Raw genomic sequence first — 24,337 nt, 5'->3', positions numbered from 1 at the left:
ACTTTTAACTTCCTTTTCTGTACCTCCCAAATAAGCCACTTACACTAGAGTCCTAATGTCAGCATTTGCTTCTGGGGACAACCAGCTAAGACAGTTGCTTTTCAGAGCTCTTTTTATTTATCTTTGTCAATTTGTATTTTTTCTTAAATCAAGGAATAACATTTGTACAGTAAACTCTTAAAAAGAGCTGACCTTAAGCATGCAGCTCAATGACTTTCAGATGTTACATTCATGAAGATTAAGCTATAGACAGTTTCTAGCAGCTGATGAGTTTTGGAAATATTGCAGCCATTATAAGACCACATTTTGAATCTGTGCTCTTCTCCTTCTGCTCCTCATGAGACTCAGTTAGATGAATTTGCAACCACCCATTGGTGTCCCTCAAGTTTCTCATGTTCTTTTCTGTGTTTTTAATGATGCTTTCTTTCACTTAAGAGAAATATACCATCGTATATTTCTCATTATCCTCTCTTTTTCTTTTTTCTCTTTTGGTGTGTGTTGGGGGGGGATAATTCATCAGTTCCCTTTGATGAACAATACTGAAGATAATAAATTTTTCCCACATTTTCCTCCCCGTTACCCAGATTCTCATGTGACGTTATTGCCTTTTTTTTTTCTTGGTTAATTCCTTTAAAGCAGTCAGCACATTAATTTCCATTTATTCTCCTTTGCAGCCTTTCGTTATTTTGGTAGTTCTGCTGCATCTATGATGTTGGAGCATGTGACCTTTATGCACTCTGCTCTCTCCTTTATCGACATAATTATAGCTTAATTTTACAGGTAAATATGTACTCAGCAATCAACAACATTCCTTATGCTGACATCTCTGTAGCTATTTTGGAAATCTGAGACTTATTTTCTGGTGTATTCCCCAGGAAACTCTCAGAAGAACCTTATTTTCTGCATTCCTTAATATTCATCACATATTTTGTCTGGCCTTTACAATTAAAACTAAGTTTGTCTGGAGATACAATTTTGGCCTACATTTTCATTCCTTGAATATTTTAAATGTGTGTCTGATATTTTCTGGCATAAAGCATTGCTATGGAACATTGATGACGATCGGTTTCTCTTTCCATGATAAATGAACTATTCATTTCCCTGGATGCCCAGAGGGTCTCTCAGCCCCTTTAAAATCAAATAGTTTTATCTGACTATGTCATGCTGTTGGCCATCATTGATTAATTGTCCAGGGATGTGGTATGGCCTTTCAAAATGTAGGCTCAAATGTTCTTTAACTCAAAAACATTTTTTCAAATGATAATTTGCTCCGTTGCTCTGTTTTATTTTGTTTTTCTTCTAGGACTCCTATTGCCTGCCCATTTTTAACCTATCATTTCTCTCGGTTTTTAATCTCTTTATTTTTTATTGCTTTTATTTTTTCTTAATGTCAGTATTTTTTCTGAAATAAATGTTACCTCTAAAATTATTTCTACAGTGTGTTCACGCTCTGTTCAATATTTTAGTCCAAACATTTATATTTTTTCTAATTTATACTTTTTTCACTTTCTTAAATTCTTATTGCTTGTTTTTAGGTATTAAAATAAATATTTTTGTTTGTTTTTTGATATACTATTATACAGCATTCTTTAATTTTCAGCCAAAATATTTTCTGTTTATTATTTCTTCGTGACCTAACAGCAATATGTAAGACTCAACTGCAATTTCTTCTCTTGTTCTAATTCTGTGAACTAGGTTTTCTATACATTTAAGAGAGGAGAGTGGGCCAGGATGTACTCTCTGGCTTCTGCACTACAGTTGTAAAATAAAACCTTCAAAAATCATTGCATTTCTCTATACTAGCAATGAACAGATGTACCACAATTAAGTACATCATTTACAATCACTCAAAAAAAGAAATATTTAGATATAAATCCAACAAAAATGTACAGAACTTGTAGTTGAAAATGACACAATGTGGAAAGAAATTAAATTCTAAACAAATAGTTATACCATCTTTATGGATTTTAAAACTTAACATAGTAAAGATGTCAGTTCTCCCCAAATGGATATATAGGCTTAGCTTAATACCAACTGCAATCCCACCAAATTTTCTAGATACAGAAAAGATCCATTTGAAATTATATGGAAAGGCTAATAAAGTAGAATAACTAAACTAATTTTGAAAAGAATAAAGTGGGAGAAATCAGTCTAGCCAAACTGAAGATACTGTGGATGGCTATAGTAATCAAAGATGTGTGGTATCGGTAGAGGGATGGAAACGCAGAGTAATGAAACAGAACAGAGAATTTGGAAATAGACCCACACTTTGACAAAAGTGCAAACACAATTTAATGGAGGGAAATAGTCTTTTCAACAAATCATGTTGAAGCAATCGGTCATCTATAGGCACAATGTGAGCCTTCACCTAAGCCTCATACTTTCTACATATCTTACTCAAAATGGATCATGGACTTCATGGTAAAATGTAAAAACTACAAAACTTTTAGGAAAGAAAACAGGAGAAAATCTTTGGAATCTAAGCCTGGGAAAAGAGTTTTGAGATTTGACACCAAATTGCAATCCATAAAAGGGAGAACTGATCAATTGGACTCAAAATTTAAACCTTTTGCTCAGGAAAATACCCTGGTAAGAGGATGAAAAACCAAACTGGAGATGAGCTTAACATTTTTGGATGCTCATCTCTGCCAAATCTCTAGCATTTAGAATAAATACAATACTTTCATAACATATAAAATATATCTAAATTCTCAAACTCAAGCGTAAAAAAACCCCAAATGTTCCAGTTATAAAATGGTCAAAAAACAGAACAGGACATTTCACCAAAAAGGATAGGCAGATGGCAAATAAACACATGAAAATATTTCTACCACCATGAACCATTAGGTAAATGCAAATCAAAACCACAATTAAGGTATTGCTACACACCTATTAGAATGGTTGAAAAGAAACAGGGACAAAAATCATATGCTGACAAGGAAGGAGAGGAACTAGATCATTCATGTTGCTGGAATGTAAAGTGATATAACCACTCCAAAAAAGTTTGTCAGTTTCATTAAAAAAAACTAAACTTGCAACAATCATATAACCCAGCCATTGTGCTCTTGTGCATATCCCAGAGAAATCAAGACTTCGGGCCAAAACAAGACTTTGGAAAATGAATATTTCTAGCAACTTTATTTGTAAGTCCCCCAACTGGAAACACCCCAGACGTCCTTTAACGTCTGAATGGTTAGGTAGCGTGTCTGTACGATCAGCAGTGAGAAGTAATGAACTATTGGTGCACACAACAACCCCAACAACCTGTCGTTAATTATATTGAGTAGATAAAGCTAATATCATAACCTGTATGATTTCATTTATGCAGCATCCTTGAAAGGACAGAATTATAAAATTACAAAATGGGGAACGAGTTAGTAGTGGCTAGGAGTTCCTAAGAGGTCGGGGTGGGATGGGAGTAGATGTCACTATAAAAAGGCCACATAAGGAATTCTTATGTTGATGGAATTGTTCCTTGTTTTGACTATATCCATGTCGGTATCCTGTGTTACTGGACTATAGATTTGCAAGGTACTGCTATCAGGAAAAACTGGATAAAGCTTACAAGGAATCTCTCTGTATCATCTCTTACAACTGCATGTGACTTTACAATTATCCCCAAATAAAGACATTAGTTTAAAAAAAGAAAAAGCAAGGAAAAAACACTGTAACTTTTCCCATTATGGGATATCCACGCAAATCTTGCTCAAGAAAAAAGGGTTTCTCTTGCTGTCAACTTTAACATACAAGAACGCTGAGCTGGAATGTGGGATCAGTGAAAGCAGTCAATTAAATGTTGAAGAAATGCACTTCACTTTTTGAGTTACGCCTCTCCTGCTTTTCACTTCCCTTTTAAAGAGGCAATCGCTTTTCTTGGCACACTATGTTTCTGACGTGTGTGTGTGTGCACACGCACGCGCGCACGAACGCACTTTTCTTTCAAGCTTTGCCTCAGAAGCTTGAATCCCCAGTATATGAAATTCACAGGGCTCAAATTGAACACATACCGCTTAAATTTTCCAAGGTTTTCTTTACTCCCAGCAAAAGGCATAGTGAAATCCTCTCCCATTTTGACCTGCTACTCCCAGGTGAAACACATGCACCCCACGGTTTGAAGTTTACGAGGATACCTGGTAATGCCATTTTGTGGTGTATGTTGGCTGTGAGTTAGGTACCATATTGTTTTGTTGTTCTGGTTGCTCTACCTACAATTTGTGGAAAATTCGAAATGAGGTCACTGCTACCACTGCCATGTTATCTGTTATGATCCATGGCATTTCTCTGTGGTGATTACGTGCTTGTTCTCATCTGAGATGATCAAAGAGTAAGATCAAAATTTTTTTCTCATCTTTAACAGTTAGCTGGAGTTCAGTTTTAAGATAAAATCTGAACCTCATATATAGGAGATCATGCACCAGTAAAAGAATATACAGAGGCAATCAAACAGAAAATATATTTTATTCCTGATTTACATATCATTTTAACTCTAAACGATCTCCAGAATTTAAAATCGAGGCCATGTCAGAGAAAGCGGCTTTAAAGTTTATATATATATATATATATATATATATTTTTTTTTTTAAATAACAGATTTTTTAAATAGCTTCCCTAACTTAATTAATTGAAATCATGGAGTGCAGTCCTATAGGGTGAACCTGTGCCTCAAGCATGCTAAGTGATGATCTTAAGGCTCTTACATTTACTAGGAGATTTAAATGGTGGAGGGCAAACCTGAGTCGGCAGACATATGTTAGTCAGTGTGAAGTAATGCTTACATTTTCAGATCCGTCTCCGTGAAATGAAGAAAATGAGAGTTAGCTGAGAAGAATGAACAGATCCTCGACTAAAGGGGCATTTCTAAGGAAAGTGAAATCCCAGAACAAATTACATTGCAGAGAGCATAAAGAGATGTTTGTCATTTTTCATTTCACTTGTTCTTCCTTCGCCTTTTTTTTTTTTAAACCAAAGTAAAATGAATTAGGAAAAAAGAAAAAATAACAACTAAAAGAAAATCTTTAAAATTACAGCCCAAAGAGTAGATAGAAAGAACAGTAGAAGAGCTGTGTGGAAAAGATTTTCCAAGCTGGCTCTAATTATATTTTGGCTGCGACTTACCTCTGTTTCTTTCTTTTCTGTGGGTTTCAGACTCAGATTTCCCCATACCTCCAAACTATGTCTGAGAACAGATCTGCCTAAGTGTAGGCTTTCCTTTTCCTTTATTTTCTAAATTCAACAATATCCTGTTGTCAAATTTAAATTTAGGAAATTTCTAAAAGTTTGATAAATTTGTATATTGTCTTTCCTCTACATTGTGATAGCTTAGCTTATTCTGTGGTTCATATACCTAAGACTGAATAAGTCAATTTTACAAAAAATGGCATGAGTAAGATATGATAATAATGCCTCTGGTGAAAACATATAATGTTCTCAACCAACATCCACTGGTAACTCTAGCTGTTCATTTTTATAGGGCATAAGTAAGGAAAGGGTAGGTGGATCCCGTGTCTTTCTATGACAGAGGGAAGAGCTGGATTCCTCTATGGTCATCCTTACACACCAAGGTATGAATGCCTAGAAGCTTACCAGCTGTGGTATTACCATCCTGCTCTCTGAAACCAGACAATCTCTAAACTAGTTAAACATATACAAGAAAATGAGTATCTTGCTGATTTATGGCGGTTAAGGGTGTTGCTATGTAAATTCATTCCAAAAATATTGCTATTCCTTAAAATATTTCATCAAATATTTCTCTTAATTATCTCCTTATGTTGGTTTAATACATTTAGTGATGGAGTACTCTTCTATTTAAATGTGGATTTCGTTGTTGGAAAGGAATAAGGAAAACTAATTTTTATGAAATGATTATTATGTGCCAAGTACATTTTTATTACATTAAGTCTAATATGTTCCTCATGGCAAACCTTTAATGTATGTAGTATTTACTTTTTCTCAGATGATGAAACCAAGGTTCGGAGATTTTAAATAGCTTGCTCTAATTCATGAAGCAGAACAAGAATTCAAAACCCCGGCTGTCTCGGAAGTTCATGCTCTTTCTGTTATGCCATAATGTTTAATGGAAAAAAAAGTAATCTGATGTCAGGCGAGTGAAAATTATATTTTTGTCAAAGACAATGTTTGAATATGATACAATGCAATAATTTGCTTCATGGCTCTTAAATTAGCTTTGGAATAATGTCCAAAGTCAATTATTTTTAACACATTTTGAACAGCACCATCATTGATTCTAAACTTTTTTTGAGTCACACTTTGCCATAATAAGTGGAAGCTATGGGCGCACACGCAGAGATCTTTCTTAGTGTATCAGGAGGTACACTGATTCTGGATTAAGGACCCTTGAAATAAATAAATAGTATCCAAAGGCATTTACTTTTAAAAGCTATTGCTAATTTATCTTTTTTAAAAAATATTTTATTTATTTATTTGAGAGAGAGAGAATGAGAGATAGAGAGCACGAGAGGGAAGAGGGTCAGAGGGAGAAGCAGACTCCCCGCTGAGCAGGGAGCCTGATGTGGGACTCGATCCCGGGACTCCAGGATCATGACCTGAGCCGAAGGCAGTCGCCCAACCAACTGAGCCACCCAGGCGCCCGAAAAGCTATTGCTAATTTATCTTAAAACATCATGTTCCTTCCTAATCACACTTTATTTCCTAATTTGATACAATCTGTAGAAAAAAATTTCTTATTTTTATGATTCATCAGCAGTCTTTTGTGTATTATTGGTTTATCTCTGTTGTTCACCTTTGGTTTCTGCTACTGTTTACTAATAGGTTAGGAAGGGAAGTGGGGTGTGCTACTGCTCAGTAATATTATTATATATATTTTTTATGGTTTCTTGTAAAGTTTCTGTATAGGAGGTGGTTGAAACTAACAGGTAATGAGCTTTTGACGGTTTGATTGTGGATTTCATCAATTCAATATTTTAATGCCATTATATAGATCACTAAGAGCTCTCTCTCTCTCTCTATATATATATATATATATTTTGCAAATGCATTTAAGTTTTATATTTGAACTCTCAGAAATTATATACATCTTCCAATCCACTAATATATACTAGCATCATGGGGGGGTTATTGTTGCAAAATATTAAATAAGAGAAAGAAGACATGTTTTCCAGGCTTTAGGAGATACACTATTATTGATTATCAGCAAACTAAATGAAATGTCAACTCATCATAATGTATAAAAATACTATCACTGTTATTATAACTTAGATACTTCTGCTGTTCTGGTGTGGTATCAATCAATCAATCAATCAATCAGTCAAGTTTTCCCAGTGTTGTTATGGGGAGCACAAATGAGCCGTGGATAGGACAGACTTTAAATACTAAGGATATTGCAGTCATACTGTTCCATTTTCTCTTCTCCATGGGGATCAAAATGTGGCAATGCACTCCTTCTTTTGCTAACATCCTACTCATTATCACCCATCTTTGGTATTACAGTTAAGAAAATAATGCTAATGACGTATTTGCAGCCTCATTCTTTAATCAGTAGCTGAAAATGTTGAACTTTTTCACAATAGTTTTTAAATTGAGCATATTATCATATGATTTAATACCTTTTTTAAAGAATTCATATGTGTGGTGGTGTGGGCAAACCCTGTGATTTTTAGGACTAATAGCAAGAATGGAACTTGTCTTGGAGGCATTCTTAATGACCTAGAGAAATTCTCTTTTTCACTCAATGGAAATATACTTACTGAGATTATAAAACCCAAGTAGCTCTGAAAGGCATTTCTAATCTTTTTCTTACCTGTTTTTTACTTTTTTTTTACAAACTTAAAATATTTTAGGAAAAATAGACCCAAAGAAAATATCCTACTTTGGGGCACCTGGTTGGCTCAGTCGGTGAAGTGTCTGCCTTCGGCTCAGGTCATGATCCCAGGGTCCTGGGATCAATGGAGCCCCCGCATGGGGCTCCCTTCTTAGTGGGAGTCTGCTTCTTCCTCTGCCCTTCCCCCCTGCTCATGCGCGCTCTCTCTCAAATAAATAAAACTTTTTTTAAATTTAAAAAATTTAAAAAAAGATGTCCTACTTTACTTCTTTCTAAAAAGAAAATGTATTCTAAAAAGAGGTATTGTTGATTTCCTTTATCTTCATACCCTCTGTGATCCCAGCACTTACTATGTCTCCTGATCTCCCCTGGTTCAGCTGGGCATCACTGACCCACACTGTGCTGTACACTGTGTTGATTTCTAGTTTTTTTCAGGATTCATCCCTTCTACATTGTCCCATTTCTGAGTTATAGATACTGAATCATTAATGCTTCAAGCTGTCTTTTTTAAACAATAGGCACAGCAATTTGAACATCTTGAAAAAAAGGGAGGAGGTGGCTTTTCACCTTCAGAGAGAAAAGAAAAAAAAAAGCCATCTGGAAAATACAACCATGTCTCCAGGGCCATAGAGAGAAAGGGAACGTGAATGGTGAATTAGTGAGAGCTTCTGAATAAAAGAATAGGAAAAAAAATGCAAAAATACCATGCTTTTTTTTATTATAGAAATGATTTCCATGTCCATAGAATGTATTGTATATAATGTGAGTAAAATAATTCATTTGGACCAGGTAGGTTTACCTGAAGAGAAACAAAATGCCCTTTACCTCAAGATATCTGTGTATCCAAAGTCAGAAGTGTGCTGAGCACAAAGATTTTTCTCATTACTTTTGAAATTCAAGAAAAGTAAAAAGAAAAGATTCATTTTTCCAATGGCAATTCCAGGCTGTTTTTCTTCCCTGGGGCTTTCCATCTCTTTCCACAAGGACTTAAATCGATGATCATATTTGGATATGAGAAAAGAAAACTAAAATAAGGCATTAACATGGTTAAACTTCACCGTCAGCAAACAAAAACATAAATCTAGGGATAGATCCAGATTTTGTGGGATCTCAAGCTCATACAAATCAGTGTCTCTCTTTAAGAAAAATAATACAACACATGGGGATAAAATTTAATACAAAAGTGAGTCTGTGTTTCAAACAGAGAGGAAATTATGAAAAAATTAAAATGTATAAAAGCAGAAACACCTAACTCAGCCATCATAAAATTCCTAATACATACATATTTGGTTAGATATACCTCAGTAGAACTTTTTTCTTTAACTTTTTTTACTGCATATACTTTGATTTCCACTTCTTATGAATCATTTAAAAGTATAACTTATAAAAAAGTATAACTTATTATAAAGAGAACAAAAAATAATCCAGTATTTTTAGCATAATGGATTAAACATGTTATTTATTATTGTTCGTTGAAATTCATGAAATACGTGGCTTTAAATCCAGAAGCACTTGGTGTTTGTAGGAATACTGAATATTTGTTTCCTACAGACATGAGAATTTTTATAAACTCAATTTTGCATGGTTTCATTTATCTTCTGAGAAAACAGTGTAGAACAGTAGGAAATAAGGAGAAGATCAACTAGTAGAATTCTATTATCCAGTGTATATTTTCTGAAAGGTGCTCTGAGAAATTTTAGGCTTTTAACACAGTTACACTAAATACAGGGGTTGCAGAAAAAGAAGGCTTGGCACATCAAAAACCTATACCCAGAATGGAGACCATATAAATAAGAACACAATGTGAAGAATTCCAGCCCCCTTGGCACTACTATTACAGCAAAGTTCAGAATCTCTCTAAATTTTAGGCAAAGTGAAAAATCACAAAAGTTCACAAAATGAGTAGCAATAGAAAAGAGAAAGAGAATTAAACATGGACAGAAACATCTCAGATTATTCATTGGTGTTTCTGAATGAAAGAACAGAATTATAATCAAAGATATAACTGAAGAAAACTATGTTGAGCTGACGAAAAGAATTTTTATATCCAGATCTGAAGATTTTCAAGCCAAATTATTATTATTATTATTATTATTATTATTTTAAATGATCAACATTCAGACATACTTAGGTAAGATATCTGAATTTCACTAAAGCCTTGCTGGCATCTGGACTAGCCTTCTCCATATGAAACGCCAGTGGGAATAGATCGGCTTCTTTAAGGTGCAGAGAAAAAAACATGTGACTCCCAAATTCTATTCACATTTTTATTTAGGTGTGCCAGTAGCAGACAAATGTGTTTTCAAATGAGCAAGGGCTCGGAAATTATGCACGTACTTTTCCTGATAAGCCTGCCATAGATTAAAATAATCTGAAATTTTAGACAATGCATTGTTCGAAATGTGTAGAGAAATGGGGAAAAAGCAATAGTGCCATCAGCTTTTCTCACATCCCCTCTTTATTTTTGTACATATGATAGGCAAAATGTAAATCAGCAATCAGAGCACAGATTCCCGATATTTGGAGAACAGGGTATTTTTTTTTCGTTTTTTTTTTTTTTTTGTTTGTTTGTTTGTTTGTTTTTCCCACACTGCCTCCAAAAAAACTGCATGCAAACTGCTTCAAGAACATGTGCACAGCTGCCCTCCATATGGCTGGGGGGTGGGGAAGAGACGCGCTCTAAGAGCTGAAATTGACCAAAATTCACCAGCATTTGCCCTCCGAGCCTTCCTTTGGAAGCTGCAAGATATCAGTAGATTCTAGAGTTCCAAAATAGTTACATCAGACAGATTTTGCCAATGCAATTGTTGTGTAGGTGGGAGACAGATTCCTGGGGCTTCCTACTCCTCCATATTCCCAGAATCCTCCTCTCCCAGTTAATTTTATGAAGAGAGTACAATTTTCAATATGAAAATGCTAGAACAATTACAAAACTTACTAGTCATTTAAATTAATGCAGATGAAAACAATGTAATTAAGTTCTAGTAAATTTAACCTAGATATATAAACATATATCTTAGTTTTTATTCCAGAATTAAAATTCACTGAAAAACTAGAAAGAGAATGACTGGAATTCTTCATGTTACGTTGTCAAAGGAGTGTATGACTTTGGAAATGTATTGATAGAATTCGAGATTAATTCATTATAACGCTGTGCAAATACAAATACAATAATATGGCCAAATGTTTTAAAAAGTGCATTCTTTTGTGTTAACAGGAAATAAAAGAATTAAACTGAAACTATCACAGCATTTTCAGAAAACTGAATCAAGGCAAGAATATTTGCTTCTTACCACTGGATGTTTTAAATTATAGGAAGAAAGCAAAAGAAAATACTTACAGTTATTGGAAAGAAAGATAACCTGTTATTTCCAAAGACATGATTGTCTAACTGAAAAAAAAATCAAAGGAATCAATTGAAAATTTTCCTTAAAACCAAGAGGAGAGTCCAGTAAAATGACAGATTCAAAGTACATGAAAAGAGTCAATAGTTCAATAAGCCAACAAGAAGCTGATCTTGAAAAACTAAGTGAGATCATAATAAAAATAAGTGACATACATTTTTAAGAGTTATGATTCCATAAATTTGGAAATGCCTTTTATAATGCCTATTTAAAACATTACAACACAAATGACAAGGTGCATTAATAAGCATTTTACAAATGTAGTTTTAAATGTAAGTACCCACAATTACAAGTCCTAGAATATTATGCTGATAATGTTTGAGAAACAACCTAATTTTGCTTAATATTTACTAAAAAGGTATTTTATATTGAGCATTTTATTCATCTTTCATTTTTCAGAAAATTTAAAGAACTATCCTTACAAGAACTATGTTAACTTTAATTAAAAAATAGCTATAATGTTTTGCTGAATCCTAAGATTTTAAACACCTAAATCCACATAACTTTGAAAAATTAAGGGTATGTGGAAATGGTCAAATATTTAGATATTAACTAATAATATAGATGCTATAGTGTGATGAAGAACTTACAACATTGCCCATTGTATGAAATTATAAGTTGTTTTATTTTTCTCAATGAAGTAGAAGTAAGTTCACCAGCTGATAGTGATAAAAGGGGGAGATAGAGCATAGGCAATTGGAGGAGAAATGAGAACACTTGAAATATATAATCTGGGGGAGAGAAAATAATAGACTGGTAACACACTATTGTCACCAGGCAAATATTAGGAAAATTTGTTGGTTGTAAATTTAAGCTAAGATACCAAGAGTATGGAGGGGTGCTGGACTGTGAAGATTTCATAGGATAAAAACATTTGGTTCCTGTTGGGATGGAAAGATTGTTGGAGTCAGAGTGTGTGAGCTGGAAACAGAAGTGCTTGTGGGAGAACTGAGATTTTGGAGGGTTACATTGCTGATGAGTTCCAAATTCCATGGGAGCGGCCCTGGCTGGGAGTAGGGGAGGCGTATTGGAGGATACCAATATTGGAGAAGGGGTGAAGGACTCAGATTCCTGGATCCTGGGAGATCTTCAACATGGATATTAAAATCACCAAAACATGATGAAAAGAGTCATACTGAAGAGAATAATAATGAATCCTAACTAAAACCATCCAAGACCAGGAGCTCCTGGGAATATGATAGAGCATGCCTTCAAAGAGGGACAGTGAGCATCGGAGAGGAAACCAGCCCTTCTCTAATTATTGCTACTGTATGTCATTCATTCTTAAAGTTCAAAGTCACCACTCACAAAAAACTGTTAGTCTTTAATCCCTTGCGCGGAAATTGTGACATCTTTATAGATCTTTAATTTTTTTTAAGTGAATGGTTCTTTTTTTTTAAGATTTATTTATTTATTTGAAAGAGATTGAGAGAGAGAGCACATGAGAGGGGGGCGGGTCAGAGGGAGAAGCAGACTCCCCGCCGAGCCGGGAGCCCGATGCGGGACTCGATCCCAGGACTCCAGGATCATGACCTGAGCCGAAGGCAGTCGCCCAACCAACTGAGCCACCCAGGCGCCCTAGATCTTTAATTTTTATTTCCCTGAACACATATTGTAATTCCTACATAAGTCTTAATTTTTTTTCCAGATGAATATCATGCATGTCAATGAATCTTTAAATCTCCTTTTTGAAGTTATTGACTGATGACCCTCAGGTCCACATCCAGCCTCTTCACCCCACAGGCCTCCTCCTCCCTAAGAAGTCACAGAGATCCTAGCACCCAGCAGAACATGGGAAAATCATGGACAGGACCCTGGTGTGGGGGACAAGAGCACTGACTGCAAGAGAGACCACACACTAAAAGGTTTTCAGGAAGAGAGGGAAGGTGCCAAAGGGTTCTGAGCAAAAGTGGTGTACAGAGTCAGGAAGATTAGAGTACCTGGGCTTCTTTTGGGAACTGAAATGAATGTGGATAAAAAGCATTTTAAAATATATCCTGGGGCACCTGGGTGGCTCAGTCGGTTGAGCGTCTGCCTTTGGCTCAGGTCATGATCCCAGGGTCCTGGGATCGAGTCCCACATCAGGCGTCCTGATCAATGGGGAGTATACTTCTCCCTCTCCCTGCCCCTCCCTCTGCTCATGCTCTCTCTCTCCCTTTCAAATAAATAAGTAAAATCTTAATAAAATAAAATAAAATGTATCCTGATGCTCCTGCAGAGGGTAGAAGAGGAGAGGCTGAGATTGCATGGGGAAGGGACTGCCAGAGGCAGAAGTTTTGGAGCCCCCGTTTGACTCCTGAGGACAGAGCCTGGTAGAAGAGCTCGAACTCCCATCACTTCATGGATTGCTTCTGAGTGTCAGGGTCTGCTCTGAGCACAACTCCTCCAAGTGATCCTGTTCCAAGCTCAAGACTGCCCCTCCTGGTGACAATCTGCACAGTAGCTGCTTTACTCTGCCCAGCCCCACACTCATTTAGGGGACTTTAATTCAACAGAACTGTATGAAATGATCAGTGTTTGTTTGGATATCTAGATTATTTTGGTATATAGCTATATAGTATAGACTATTTTATAGCTATAATAAATAGGCTTCAAAACCCAAAAGCCGAAAGAAAATAGAAGGTTATTTCTTACTCGTATACCAATCCCAGTTAGGTACTACCGGCTGAGGGAGGGTCTTATCCATGTCTTCATTCAGGCGCCCAGGCCCGTGGTCTCTGCCATCCTCAACTGGTTATTTCTAAGACTTCTAGCGTAATCACAGTTCCAGACTGTGCAAAGCAGAAAAAGAGCACAGTGGAGGGTGTTTGAGAGAGTGTATGGGTTTTGTCTGGAATTAATGATCTTCCCACTGTTGAAAACATAGTTATATCAATGTCGATGCCTGGATGGGATGTAGTCTAGTCCTCTTCCTCAAGGAAGAGGAGGAAATGATTTTGTTAGAGAGCAGTTTCCGAGGATATTTCTGAGAAGTCCTTATGAGCCTCTTTAAACATTTTTTTCATAACCAAAAGAATAAACATGTTTAAAAAACAAAAAAAGAGGCCCAATTATAATCAATACATTTCATCTTCACTATACAATTTGGAGATGACTTTCTTTAAAAATTTACTGAGTGAATAAATATTGCATTTTTAATATCTACTTTTTGTTTATTTTACCCAAAGACAAAGTGATGTAATTATGTTTCTTGAGTTTTTGTCTTTTCTTTGTAATTCAATTATCAGGTTTTTGAAGGCAAGAAGATTTCTTCCTCTTTCTTTGCTTAACAGCAAAGATTGAGGCATACAGTAATAGTTTCTAAATGTAACTGAATTATCCAGAGCTTCTTATTTTTATTTTTTGAAGAGAAAATCAGAGATTTAAGAGCTATTTATGTGCTTCAATGTGGTTATGAACTTAAGTGGATTCTGGAGGTATTAGAAGTTACCTCGAATCATGGGGTGGGATTGCAAGGTTAAAAGATGATTAATTTTTGCTGAAATGTTGCTAATCAATGATTAAATCACAATGCAGCAAAACCAATTTAGTCATTAAAAGAAACAGAAACAACCGCAACATAAAAAGGAGACAATGCCCTCCAGCTAAACAATTTCTTTTATAGCTTTGTAATGGGTCCTGTAATCAAGTATAGGGCAAAGATTATGGTTCACTTTGCCTCATGGCACACAGAGAGAATGATGATATTTTTCTTGGCATCTTGGTATAAATGGCAAAGTTTTCATATCCACTGTGAGTTTCACCTAACTGCCTTGTGGTTTGCACTGGACAACATTTCAGAAGTCTAAATGGAAACCTCTGGTATAAAGAACACCCGAAAAGCTCTTACCATTGTGATGCTAAACAGACCATGGCAAAGATGCTAGGATCATATTTCATAACTTAAAGAAAAATCTTATACTAACATATATTGTCTTATTTTTGTTGGATGGGTGATCATGATGGAGAAACACTCAAAATTCTCCATCCGTTGATATACAGTAAACAAAAATATTAAATAGTAAATTAAAATTCTAACATAAACTCATTATAATGGTCAGAAGATGACTTGATAACCGCTGTTAACTTTTCTTCCTGCCTTCGCATGACTTACTTGATACAGACCCAGACATTAAAAAGATTAGCAGTTTTTACAATGTAACTGCTGTTATTTAGCTCAGCAGAGATGGGGAGAGGATTTGTCACTATAAACTATATTGTTGGTGTTAAGACAACTTTTTTCCTTCCTGAGAATATGGCTTGCCCAATGGTGGCATCTGTCATTGGCCCAGTAGGCAGGTGATGGGCTGGCAGTGATACCAGCTTGGATGCATGAGCCCCTGGCGACTCTGGAGTCGACCACAGCCCAGGCACCCACAGGGGGTTAATAGCTCAGGCTCTTCAGAACCAGAACACAGGAAACCAGAGGATTGTGTGTGTGTGTGTGTGTGTGTGTGTGTGTGTGTGTGTGTGTGTGTGTGTGTGAGTTGGCCTGTGGGATGCGCGGACAGCAGGCCCAGCTGTTCCGAGCAATAAAGCTCCTGCTGTCACGTACCTCAAGATGGGTAATAAGCAGGAAGCTACTAAAAGATCTGGTGCAGTTCTGTCTGTCAAATCAGGGCTCAGAGAGGGACACCATTTAGTCACTAACAATTGCATTAAAGGAAAATGAGACCAACAGTTCCTAAAATTCAGTAAATTATGTAAGAAATATTGGAATGGATTATGAATTCTTAAAATTTATACCTCGCACTTGGCAAGCAATTTTATAATGTAACTTCTAGTTTATATTGTGAATAAGAGAATGCATTTATTTATATACCAATTTATTTTAGCCTCGCAGTGAAAAAATATTTTGAAGATTGTCACTTTATAGAAGTATGTGTACATTAAATAGGACTATTCTATTCACATAAATATGGTTCTGTAAATCAAAATACAGCCTGCCAATTCCTGTGGGGAAAAAAGGTACAGAAAAAAATAATAAAATAAAATAAAAAGATACAGACTTAATTAGCTTTTGTAAGCTCTGCATGAAGCCCACTGCATAGTTTTAGATATAGTCATTTCTCTATTGAAAAATAGTTTTTTACTTTTTGAAAAATTTTTGCTTATTTCTGTCACCTTCCATATAATTGATTTGTAACACACATTTTTCAACTTACACCTCCACATTCTAAAACTTTTATTTCTTTTGTAAAGTTTTCCCACATCCAATTTTCTGATTGCTTTCTATTGTTCCCCATCCTTGTCAAGAGTGGTTAACAATTTTTTAGTTTTGCTAAGCTGGTAGGTAAAAATGTAGTATCATTGTTACTTAAATTGAAGTCTGTGTATTAGCCAATGGAGCTAAGCCTATATTGATATATGTGTTATCTACTTAGGTCAACTCTTTGGAGATTTACTGAGTCATGGGCTTAATTTAAATTTTATTTTAGTTTCTTTTTGGTATCATTTTGTACAAACTCTTTCTAAAGAGGAATGTATACCATTAACTAGTTTAATGCAATACATATATATTTTCTCTTTCACTTTGTTTATATTTTTTCCACACAAATATACTATGGTATAATGTGCCTTTCAAGTTATATTTTTCTTTTATATTTATCTTTTAGTTCTCTTTCACTTTATTGTGTATTTCTCCATGTAAGTACTGTACAATATTTTGTAAAGTCTATTTTTCCCCTTTATGACCATGTTATTCTCTGACTAGATTAGAAACTCCCAAGCTTTGCAATGTTATAATAATATTCTCCAAAATATTCTTTGCTATTTTTTTATGTTTTTGTTTAAATTCCAGTTAGTTAACATATAGTGTAATGTTAGTTTCAGGTGTATAATATAGTGATTCAACGCTTCCAGACAACACCCTGTGCTCATCACAAGTGCCCTCCTTCATCCCATCCCCATCACCTATTTAGCCCCATCCCCCCACCCAACTCCCCTCTGGTGACCATCCGTTTGGTTTTGTTTCTTATATTTAATCTATAATCCACATGAAATGTATTCTTTTAAGGTAAAGGGGTATTTCTCTTGCTTCTCTTTGAGCAGCTACTGTTTTAACCACATTCTGTATTTAATAGCTTTTTATGTATCACTGAATTGAAATGATACCTTAACCTACATAACATCTACATATGGTATTTGGATCATATTTCAGAGTTTCCTCCCAACCAGTCCATCCATTTTTTTCTTAACGCTGTATCATTTTTATACAGTCACTCGTAATATACTTTAGCATCTTTTAAAGTAAGCACCCTTGCATTTTTCTTTAATTTAAATTATGTTATAGTATTCTGATCAGAATTGTAATAAATTGGAGTGCCTGGGTGGCTCAGTCGGTTAAGCGTCTGCCTTCAGCTCAGGTCGTGATCCCAGGGTCCTGGGATTGAGCACCACATAGGGTTCCTTGCTCAGCGGGGAGCCTGCTTCTCCCACTTCCTCTGCCTGCTACTCGCCCTGCTTATGCTCTCTGTCTCTCTGTGTCAAATAAACAAGATCTTAAAAAAAAAAGAACTGTAATAAATTTATATGGACACTTAAATCATTAAAATCATGACTGATATCTCTGTTAAGGACCACTTACTCTATATTCATTGAACAAGATTTGATGTCTATCTTTGTCTTCATATACGTCCTGCAGTTTCCTCGTTTAGTTTGTTCAGGATATTTTACATATATTTTCCATTTTCATTAAAATGTGTGTTTCAGGGCACCTCGGGGTTCAGTGGCCCACTCTGGATTTCAGCTCAGGTCATGATCTCAGGGTCGTGGGATAAAGCCCTGAGTCACACTCTGTGCTCAGTGCAGAATCTGCTTGTCTGTCTCCTTCTGCTCCTCCTGAAATTGCTCTCTCTCTCTCTCTAATAAATAAACAAATACAATCTTAAAAAATTAAAATAAAATGTGGGTTTCATCTGAAATTCAAAATGATTCTTGCTAAACTATTAAAACTTTTGATTTTTGTTATTGCATCTAGTCTTCAGCAATGTTAAAAATCTCGTTCATCATGATAATGTTTGTTGCAAAGTCTTTTCTAAATTTATATCATAGGGCGCCTGGGTGGCTCAGTTGGTTGAGCGACTGCCTTTGGCTCAGGTCATGATCCTGGAGTCCCGGGATCGAGTCCCGCATTGGGCTCCTTGCTCGGCGGGGAGTCTGCTTCTCCCTCTGACCCTCTTCCCTCTCGTGCTCTCTATCTCTCATTCTCTCTCTCTCAAATAAATAAATAAAATCTTTAAAAAAAATAAAATAAATTTATATCATAAAATGCAGCTAAATTTACTTTGTTAAACATTAATTTCCTTACCTTATCGAATTAGATAGAACCCTTAAGATAATACTGAAAATCTCTAGTGAGTTTTATTCTTGATTTTGACAAAGCTGGTATTGGCAATTTATCATTTAGTATGCTGCCTTTTGTAGAATTTTAGCTGTCTTCATAATGTTCCATTATTTTGTCTATGCTCTGAAGCTATTTATTTTTAAGTTAGACACAGCTTATTTTTTTCACTTTTCTTGATGTAAATATATAGAATAAGCATTAGTAAAATAATATAGATAATGCTGTTACCATGAGAAATTTAGAAGTCACGTGAATAGCACATGTATAGAATACTAACCAAAAGAAAACAAACAGATGAGTAAGAATTTGTATACAGTTTAAAACAAAGGTGTTTTTATTTTATCTCAAGATGATAAATCCTGGGCAATTTAAGTTACCTAAAAGCTTTCAGATTCCTCAGATGGTTTGTGAGTTGAGGTACAAAAGTACTGAGCTTGCGAGTTATTTAAAACATTAAAAGCCACAATATGATTTAAAGTAAATAAAGTTTTATAACCTCATCCCACAAAATAACTCTTAGGTTTTGAGTAATTTTAAGCATTATTCTAGTTTCAGCAACTATCAGAAGACTCTCTATGATATTAGAAGATATTGCAGAATTTTCTTAAGATTCTTGTTTTTTTAAAGATTTTATTTATTTATTTGAGAGAGAGAGACCGTGCTAGCAGGGGGAGGAGCAGAGGAAGAGGGACAAGCAGACTCTGCAATGAGCAGGAAGCCCAATGCAGTGCTTGATCCCACCACCCTGAGATCAAGACCTGAGCTGGAATCAAGAGTCGGATGGATGACCAACTGAGCCACACAGTCAGCCCTACGATTCTTAGAATGTACTTAAATTTGCTTCTATTATTCTGAGAAGGTATTTTTCTACCAAATCTTCTTAAAAAGAATTCAATATTGCTGTCTTTTTGTGACAAGGTATTCTCCAAAGTACATATTTTCAAGGAAAATCAGTTATAAATGCAACATATTTTAAAAACTTTTAGCTTCAAACTTAAGTATCATGGAAGAGTTTGCTCAGCAGAAGAGATAATGTAGGAAATTTGCTTCATTAAATAGTTATTGTTTGATACCCAGTGTTCTGTCCTGTCTCAGCAATCTTCTCTTGAAAGCCATTCTTGAATTTTTATCACTATTTCAAAATGAGGATTCTAAAAGTGGCTACATTTTAAGTCATTCTCAACACAGCAGACATATATTGAAGTGTGAGCAATTTCTCTGAAAAAAAAAAACAGACTCTTTAAAACCATTTTAATGATTCAACTGGGTTGATACTAAGTGGATATAACTGTGTGGAGAATATTGAATAATTTTTGAACAATGTATAAATATTTATGAAATGAATTGTTGGGGGGGGTGCCTGGGTGGCTGAGTTGGTTAAGCATCTGCCTTTAGCTCAGCTCATGATCCCGGGGTCCTGGGATTGGGCCCCACATTGGGCTCTCTGCTCCACAGGGAGTCCGCTTCTCCCTCTCACTCTCCTTCTGTGCATTATAAAAAATGAATTATTAGGGAGGACTTTAGGAACAAAATGAATGTATTTCCATTATCTGAATACCATTTTATTTGTTAATCATAAATATTCAGGGTACTGTAACTGTTCATGTTTTACCTAATTTCTTGGATGAACAAAACATGACAAATTGTAGTTCTGAGATATCGAAAACACTGTGACATTTTAATTTTCCACTAAGTGTGAAGTTAAATTAAAATAGGTAATCTTAAGGGCACCTGCGTGGCTCAGTGGGTTAATAAGCTTTCAACTCTTGGTTCTGGCTCAGGTCATGATCACAGGGTGGTGATATTGAGCCCCCTGTAGTCTGTTTAAGATTCTTTCTCCCTCTCCCTCTGCCCCTCCCCCATCAAAAAACAAAATAAAATAGGTAATCTTAAGAAAGAGAATTAAAATAATTAAGCATGTAAGTGATCTTTTCCTACTCACATATTTGGAAATTGGAAGAAAAAAAGCAAAATCATTGCTAGTCCTGTTTTTAAGTTTGCAGTTACCCAAAGAAAACTGCCTTCTCCTTCAAATCTTAACCTCTGTGTCCTGGTAGGCATAACAAAGTCAGTGACTCATGACTACTTTTCCCACATTATTTGATCTTTGCTCCTCAAAATCTTAACTCTGATTATTCTGCATTATAAATAAAAAAGATATAAAATCATTTCAAAAACAATGACCAAAACCAGTGAAAACAAGTGGAACATTTTTTTTTCAGATACAACAATTAAAATGTTGCAATAAATCAACTGAATAATGTAAAAATAATAGCATATTGCTCCTCTCATTTGTTACTCTAATTGTTCTACATTTATGGAGTTCTGCCTTGAGTACTTTTAATAGCAGTTGTTAACCATTGTCATTTATCAGCCACCTTATTACAGTTCAAAATGGAATTGTAATTGAAACACTCGAACAAGTTAAAATTGACAATAAACTCACAGTCCAATAGGACTTGCTTAATGAACTTGATGCAATAAAATTTTAATCGTTGTTGAGCATTTATAGACTATATTGCCCAAAGTTTTTTAATTTTTTAATTAACACATAACAATTCAAGGGAGTAAATTCATGTGAGAAAGCAAGAGGCAAATGACAAACATAGCATTATTCCTAATATTATGAAAATAGTAATGGCTCTCCTTTCCCCAGGTTTTTTCACTTTTCTTCTGTTCTTCCCTTCCGGATCCGGGAATTTTTTCACTGCCTGTGAGATCTAAGAAGAAATCTTGCTTAACTCCAAATATTTTATTCACTAGCCAACACGTCTGAATATTTACCCTAATGTATTCCATCCAAATTATTAAGTCTTAGAGTCAAATGTATGGCATTTGCTTCACCACATACCATGTTCACTTTTGTTAATACTTCTGGGCATTGGTTTTCTTATCTATAAAGAAGCTGTAACTAATTATTAGGTTGTCATGAGAATTAGAGTGAATAGTGAGCACATGATAAATGTAAAATCAGCATCGTCATCATCATTTATAGTTGCAATTTCCACTTAAGCCATCTCATTTAATCTTTATCAGGGTATTTTCCAGGTGATTGTCAAGGAACTAGTTAACTAACTGTGTTAAATTACATGTTAGGGATCTGGTGACCTAGCAAGATTGAGAGCTAAATTGTGAATCAAAAAAAAAAAAAAAAAAAAACCTCTTTATAGGGTGTGAAACACTAGATGTGTCCATGGAGAACACTGCAACATTGTTCCTGGTTAACTGGGTAGAAAATGAACTTTGTAGGCAGCAAAAGAATAGAGAGTTGCTGGAAGTAAAACAAAAGTGTCTGAAAAGAAGGTAAATCTTGAAAGCAAAAGATATTCCTTCCTTCAATCCCTTCATTCATTTATTCATTCATTCATGCATTCATTCTCAGAAATGCCCTCCATCCCCGTCCTGGAACACAGAAACTCAAGTGACCCTAATAATAAGGGAAACATGCCTTCTTTGTCTCAGGGCAGAAAGGTTAAAAAGATAAAGTTTTGGTCTAATATTTGTGATTATGTTTCTTAAGAACCTCTCTGAACTCTATACTCTAGAAAATAAAACAGATTTCACTAGAAGGCTGTTTTTTTTTTCTTTGTTTTCTCTTGTTTTTCCTGTATAAAAAAGATCCCGATATCAAGATAGGAAAGGGGAGAACAAGGGACATACCCCTTGGTGTACGAAAATAAGGGGGCAGGAGAAGGATAAGCCTCAAAAGGGGGTGGGGGGCGTCATTAAGGCAGCAAAATATTCTCAGTAAAAAGTGGGAGGAGGAGTTTCCATAGCCTCAGAGATGAAGGCCAAGATGACCTTACTCAACTGGAGGGCTCTCCACTCAAGTGTTCAAAGGAAGGGAAATGACAGCTTCTTTTCTCTCAGTATTGTTGCGGCCACTCCACTGCTCACTCTGGGTTACCTTCTGCCTTTTGTAGATAAGAGTGCTGCAGGGCTCGGAAGGCAGAGATTCGCTTGTGTGGGTTAAAAGTCAGCATCTCCAGCAGCAGCTGTGCTCCAGATTCCTCCATCTCAGGTACCACTGACTGCACTGGACGGGGCCCTCGGGGGGAAAAGGCTCCTCGGGGGAGAGACACATCTCGTGGCCAGTCATCCTCTGGGGGCAGCCCCATCAGGTCAAAGATTTTGCCTAACTGGTCAGCTTCAGCGTTCCCACAGAAGAGAGGCTTGCGACGAAACATCTCTACGAAGATACAGGCAACGCTCCACATGTCCACGGGTGTTGCATATGTAGACTGCAGAAGAACTTCTGGAGTACGGTACCAGAGTGTAACAACCACAGGTGTAAGTGCCATCTGGTAGCTGTAGATTCTGGCCAGACCAAAGTCGGCCAGCTTGACTGTCCCGCCACTGGTCACCAGAATGTTCTCTGGCTTCAGGTCTCAGTGAACGATGCAGTTGGCATGAAGGAAATCTAGGCCTCTTAGAAACTGGCGCATCAGATCCTTGCTGGTCTCCACTGGCAAACCTGGTGGGGGTGCCTTGTCCAGATAGGTCCTCAGGTCTTGGTCCATGTGCTCAAACACCAGGGTCACTTTGGTCTCCCGGTCAGTTCGGGCGGTGGCACAGACGTCCATCAGCCGGACAACGTTGGGATGCTCAAAAGCCTCCAGCCGCCTCAGTAAGGCCACCTCACGAACTGTGCTGATGGGAAGGCCCCCTCCAGCACCTCCTCCATCAGGGACTCTCACACTCTTGAGGGCCACGAAGTGGCCACTGTGGGGATCACGGGCCTGGTATACCGTTCCATTGGCACCAACACCAATCTCAGCCACTGGCTCATATCGAGGAGTAGCCATTCTCAGATCAGAGGAGACCCTCACTCCGTGCCGGGAGCTGCGGGGGCGGCCCGTTATCGGGGCCCCGGAGCCAGATCCTGCGGCGCCATACACTCGAGCTCTGTCCCGGGCAGCTGGACGCTACGGGCCCGACCATAGACACAGGCCGCAAGCTAGAGCGGCCCCCTTACCCCCACCCTCACCATGTGAGCAGCTGCCAAAGAGGCCTAGAAGACTGTTCTTAATATGTTATTTCTTGGACATTTACAAAAATACTATGTGAACCATTCCCTTTAAAATTGTTTAGCAATGTTTAGTCAACTACATGTACTGACTACAATTGACGTTCTGTGCAGAGATATAGGCATCTCCTATTTTCATGTCCTTGCCAGATGAAATGGCTAATAGTTGGTTCAACAGAGGACTTCCCATGTCTTTCAGTTTGGGAGAGTCTCAATATCTCTGACTTTGTCTGCCTTTATATAAATATAGGACTATGTAAACAAATACTGTTGTAATTCATTTTGTAAACAAGTGTTCTGAGCTTGGTGACAACTGTCTCCCTGAAATATATATCTTGGGAAGCTTTTATGTCAACACCATATTTATTTTTAATGTGTCATATGTGCCTGGGTGTCTATATATTTATATATAACACTGTGAACATAGTTTATTTAAGCACTCCCATAAAGATGGACATAAAGTTTGCTTCCATTTTTTTGGATGCTGCTAGTTATCTTTAAGCACACATCTTTGAGCACAAGTGTAAGCATTTCTGTAGTACATACGTCTAGAAATAGAATAACTGATCCCAATGGTATTTATATTTTAATTTTAATAGCTACAGCTGTGTTCTCAAAAACTTAGGAGAAGTCACAATCCCACAAAAGCACAACAATGCTCATTTCACCAGTATATTTTAATATTTGACCATCCAAGAGATAGATAATGATTTTGACTGATGCTTTAATTTGTTTTTGCCTAATTATTAGTGAAGTTAAACATCTTTTCAAATTGTTGATTATCT

At 36.3% G+C, this 24,337-nt stretch overlaps 2 pseudogenes; both read right to left on the bottom strand.

Annotated features, from left to right (window-relative positions):
• Positions 1-22,111: 22,111 nt before the first annotated feature.
• Positions 22,112-23,514, bottom strand: LOC114208851 (cyclin-dependent kinase 4 pseudogene; annotated as a pseudogene).
• On the bottom strand, positions 22,420-22,827 carry LOC148162247 (cyclin-dependent kinase 4 pseudogene; annotated as a pseudogene).
• Positions 23,515-24,337: the final 823 nt, after the last annotated feature.

The sequence above is a fragment of the Eumetopias jubatus genome, unplaced genomic scaffold (assembly GCF_037043125.1).
Source record: "Eumetopias jubatus isolate StellerSeaLion01/CBP00866 unplaced genomic scaffold, mEumJub1_p1.0 scaffold_16, whole genome shotgun sequence".
Lineage (NCBI taxonomy): Eukaryota > Metazoa > Chordata > Mammalia > Carnivora > Otariidae > Eumetopias > Eumetopias jubatus.
The sequence above is the reverse complement of the archived record's forward strand: the minus strand, read 5'-3'. Positions and strand labels throughout refer to the sequence as shown.